Raw genomic sequence first — 5255 nt, 5'->3', positions numbered from 1 at the left:
CGTTGTATGAGAGATTTTTAATATTTCTATCACCCAATAATTTGCGGGTAAACACTATGATATAGAGCCGGTGTTAAAATAGAAGAAAAAGTTGTAAAGCATACAAAGAAGGACTCGTTGTGTAAGCATGGTACATAAAAGAATGTGTGAGGATTAGAAAACAATGCTTCCCCTACCTGAGTTACGAACTCGAAGCGAGCAAGTTCTCAGCTAAGCCATAATGTGCTGCAACAACTGTTGGTAAATTGGGGTATCCGGAAGTCTGGTCCGCATGGTCATTGTTCTTTCGCCTTCTCCATGTGTCCGTACTAATCTGCTAGCAGACTTATCATTCTTTCTCCCTAATTCAATCTAGCTTTTCGCTTCTTTAGCAAGGACAAGTGATAGGAGTCGGCCGTAACAAGGAATACCAACACATTTCAGTCTCTCTCTCTCTCTCTCTCTCTCTCTCTCTTCTCTTTCTTACTTTGTCTTCCTTCTCGCTCACAGACTTACTTGCTTTCTTTTAGAGCATCCCCTCTTTTTTTCCATACACACACACACCGACACGCTTTCTATTTTTCTCACTCTCTTTACACTAATAACTCACAATCTATCTATCTCTGATTACATGTGTCGAGATATTACAATTACCGACATACAGCATTCAGATGATGCATGTGAGTGTTAGGATGTATAACTGCTAGGCATTGACGGGAAGGCCTTTCTCTCACTCCCTCTCTTCCTCGCTCGCGCTTTCTTTCTCTCCCTATTTTTTTCTTTCTTTCTTTTTTCACTTCCTAATAGTGGCAATCATTCCTTCTTCACCTCACTCCGCCTCCTTAGCACACCACTCTTACTAATAGCCAACAAAGAAGCATCTACGTGGTCACTCGACCTGCTAGAAACAGCAACCAAATCTCTCGAATCACGCCCTACCGTCTTTAAAAAAGGACACATTGGATGTGATCTGAGATACACTGTATCTGTAAAACAGAAGAACGGGATGGTCACGGCTGGAATGCTTTTTGATCGACCATAGGTCTACTTGATCGGAACTGACCAGAGGTTAAACAACTCGTACTTACACACATACAGTTTAGAACCTACACCCAACAATTAAAGGACTCCTTCACTGCTTCACTACATCTGTAGCAGCAACAGCTACGGCGGCAGCAACAGCAGCTAAACTCTTCCCTTTTTCCCCGCTAAGTTTTCTCATAATCCCTCCTCTTTTCTCTTTTCCTCATCACTCCTATTCTTTCTTCCTGCCTCTCTCTCTCTCTTTCTCTCTCTCTCTCGTGAGTGTTTAAAGCCCTTCAGATTTTAATTCTTTGTAACATTGCATTGATATCTCTTGATATATCTCTAAGCAAGACTTAGCCTTGAATGAATTCTGAAAAATACATCTAGCGACGAGGAAACTAGTATTAAAAATAGAGGCGGACGTGAATGCAACTTTGAATGGGGAACGTGGCCATTGAAAGAAAGCTGTTTTTGTACGAGGAAACCTTGAAAAGTGAAAGGGCTGAGTTTATCTATTATAAAGTGATAACCATTGCAGCAGGGATCGAAACTGGCTCTTTTGGGAGAAACTTGCTAGTTCTCACTCATTGTAAACAGAAGGGGACAAAGAATATACGTGCGCGTGCATGCGTGTTTGTTTCAAAGATAGAGAAAACAGATCGAATCCAATAAAGAAGTAGGGAAATTATCAACAGAGCCTTAAACTATTTAAATCACTAAATACAAGCTTAAAGAGAGGGATGTGTTGTTGTTGCTGCTGATACTATTATCTGCTATTGTTCTTACTACTACTAATACTACTTGCACGCTATTGTTGTTGTAGTAGTAGTAGTAGTAGTAGTAGTAGTTAACTACTGCACATATATCCCCTACTATTGATAATAGTATGCGCTATATTATTTATTATTATGATGCGACTGTAATAGCGAGCATGGTTGTAGATTAGTGATCAGAACTAATCCCGCCTGCTTCTCCAGGCTGACGAGACTGCGATCTGATTTCGATTCTCGCTCTAAATTATTTTTTTCTGTGCAATATGAAATTACTTTGAAAATATCATTTGGATTAGTATGAACGTCGTGACTTCTTTCCCTCAGTAATCCATGTTCTTGTATTACAAGGAATTTCTAGTGAGGTACAGGCTAATGAGGGGGGGGGCTCTGTTCGATCTGCTGGAAATAGTAGCCAAATCCCCCCTTGCATCACCCTCTAGCGTCTTAAAAAAAACGACATATTTGACAATCTAATCCCAGCTAACCCTTAAAAGGGGTGAGAGTCTCATAGCTGGAATGTCTTTGCTCAGATCTCGATCAGAGTTGATCTGGAGCTAAACAATTAATGAGGCAGTATAACTCGATTCGGTTTCGATTCAAAATTACAATTTCGTTAGGCTTCCAACGGAGCCTCAGCGCAGTCGTTCGATCTGCTAGATATAGCAGCGAAATCATAGCACATCCTACTGTTTTGATGTAGTTTTTAAGCTTAGCAGGACGTAGTGATGAGTGGAATGCCTTAAGTCATGGGTCGGCTTGATTAGGGCTGACCTGGAGCTAAACAATTACGATAGCAATTAACTTTATGTCGATTCGATGATAAGAGATCAGTGGACATTGACTGCATCTTAGTTCCGAATTTCAGCAAACACTATTTCATTTATCGCCTTCATAGTCCTCGTAAGCAAACACCACAAGAAATACTGCAAAGCATTTTGTCCATCGGTCTAACATTTCTGCCAACCAACCAATCTAACAGAATATAAAATAGTAATCATAATAAACGGAGTCTCAAGTTTTTAGTGGAAGAACAAGCTAGATTTCAGAATAAAGTACGGATAAAGTGTTTATTATAATTATTAAATATACGAATAAAGTGTCCATTTTAGAAATTTTTTTTTTTTTTTCTAAGATCTCTAACACATGATAAGGTGCTCAGAGTACCGTGCTCTTAAGCACATGACATCCTGGGTGACTACCCAAGTTGTTGTTACGACAAACATCACAATTCCTTGTCTTCTAGGAGCAGCTGATGGTAACGGCAACTCGGGCAGTAACCGGGTGTGTCATGCGCTTTGGGTCACCACATCATGTGTCTGAGATCTTCAAAATAAAGAAGAAAATGTAAATGAATAAGATACACAAATTATTCTTATATTCAATAAATTGTAATAAACACTTTATCTCTACATAATCCGAAATTCAGTTTGCTGCGGCCATCATCACGCTTAGGGCCGGCCCTGCTGTCTCCTCCCACTAAAGACTTATCGGAAACTTCGTCTTGTGAGAATTATTTTATTTTCTGTCAATGTAGCGGGTTGGCAGAATCATTAAAGCGCTGGCGGAAAATACTTTGCAGTATTTCTTGCGTCTCAATGTTCTGAGTTCAAATCCTATCAAGCCTTCCATCCCTTCAGGGTCTATAAAATACCAGTAAACTACTGAAGTCGTTGCTATCGACTAACTTCCTCCTATCAAAATAGCTAGTCTTGTGCCTAAATTAGAGACAAGTATTTTATTTTCTAGTAACTAAGGGCACTGAGTTCAAATTCTGCCCAGATTGACTTTTTCTTTTATCATTCTGGGAGTCGATAAGATATAATCTTTTCTACTCTAGGTACAAGGCCCAAAATTTTGGAGAGTGGACTTCTCATTTAGAGCTACCCCAGTACACAACTGGTACTTAATTTATCGAACCCGAAAGGATGAAAGGTAAAGTCAACCTCGGCGGAATTTGAACTCAGAACACAAAGACAGAGGAAACAACCGCTAAGCATTTCGCCCGGCGTGCTAACGTTTCTGCCAGCTCGCCGCCCTAGTCGATAAGATATAATATCGATTAAATGCCGGTTTCGAATTAATTGACTGTATTTTCTCACAAAGTGTGGCCTTATGCCTAAGTTAGAAATCACTCTAAACAAAGAAAGTTCGGTAGACAACGGAATCAGTCGTGCGGCTGACAAATTGACTTCAGGTATTTAGTTACGTTTCTTTACATTCCAATGCATGTTCGAATCCCACTGGAATCGTGTTTGTCTCATCTTTCTGGGGTTTCTGAAATAAGTACCGGCTCTTGCTGGATCGATCAAATCAGCTACAACAAGCCCACTCTTTCAAAATTTGTGGCATGGTTTTGCGCCTTCATGAATATGAAATTACAATAATGATGAAACATTGAACTAAATTATTTGCAGTGTTCCGTCCCGATGGAGTCAAACATTGCTTTCATCCGTCTGGAGTTGTTAAAATGAACACCAATAAATATTTTTGGAATAGGGTAATGAGTAACATCATGTTCTACAGTAATTAATTGCCTCCTTTTACATCATAAGTTCAAATACTCTTGGGGTTGACTTTGCCTTTCATTCCTCAAATGTTCGATAAAACAAATACCAGTAATTGAGTTAATCGTGTACCCTCTCCAAAAAATTTATGGCTTTGAGCCCATGCTAGAAATCTATTATTTATCGAACTAATAAGAAAACCTCGTTCGACCTGCAAGAATTAGCAATCAAATCCCTCTCAAAATTTACCCCGAAGAAAAAAGAAGACACATTGCATAATGTAACCTAAATATAAACGACGAGGTGGAATCATAAGTCCTCTCATTCAAAGAATGCTCTGTAGCTAAACAACAGCCTCATCGTCGATAATATATTGGAATCGATTTAACTTAACTCTTCCCCTCAGTTTTGTGGCCTAATGCTCATGTAAGAAATCCCTATTAATAAAGAGATCATTATGTATTATGAGCAATTGTTGTTCTTATTGTTTAGTACCAGATCGGCTCTGATCAAGCTAACCATGACTATTCCATCTTATTTTCATATATAGGGAAACTATATTGATTTAATATTTTGATACAAGGCCAGCAATTTTGCGGGAGGGGGTAAGTCGATTACAATGATCCTCAGTGATCAATTGGTACTTATTTTATCGACCCCGAAAAGATGAAAAGAAAAATCGACCTCGGCGGAATTTGAACGTAAAGACAGACGAAATGCCGTTAAGCATTTCGCCCGGCGTGCTTAACGATTCTGCTTGCTCGCCACTTTATATGGAGACTATATTAACATAATCTAAAGTATCATAACCTTTTAACATGGTGAAATGTTATTAGAGGGAAATATGGACGCTTTTTCTAACAGATCAAACGAACGCGTAGAGATCTCGTTGAGTGCAATACTGGGAAATAAGGAGACGGAGATACAGGATCTAATTATCTTCTTTTGCATTCAGAGATCAATTCCATCTCAG

At 39.1% G+C, this 5255-nt stretch overlaps 1 protein-coding gene across 2 annotated transcripts in view; it reads right to left on the bottom strand.

The window, feature by feature from the left end:
* LOC106868679 (uncharacterized) overlaps positions 1 to 1455 on the bottom strand; it is a 284588-nt gene extending 283133 nt beyond the window's left edge. The window contains exon 1 of one of the 2 annotated variants that reach the window (XM_052977697.1): positions 177 to 1455. The gene's annotated coding sequence lies outside the window, so the exon portion shown is untranslated. The remainder of the gene's footprint in view (positions 1 to 176) is intronic. The other variant, XM_052977691.1, reaches the window with a different exon arrangement.
* Between the last annotated feature and the right edge of the window lie 3800 nt (positions 1456 to 5255).

The sequence above is a fragment of the Octopus bimaculoides genome, chromosome 2 (assembly GCF_001194135.2).
Source record: "Octopus bimaculoides isolate UCB-OBI-ISO-001 chromosome 2, ASM119413v2, whole genome shotgun sequence".
Taxonomy (NCBI): Eukaryota; Metazoa; Mollusca; class Cephalopoda; order Octopoda; family Octopodidae; genus Octopus; species Octopus bimaculoides.
Note: the sequence above shows the minus strand (reverse complement) of the source record. Positions and strands in the feature narration are given on the sequence as shown.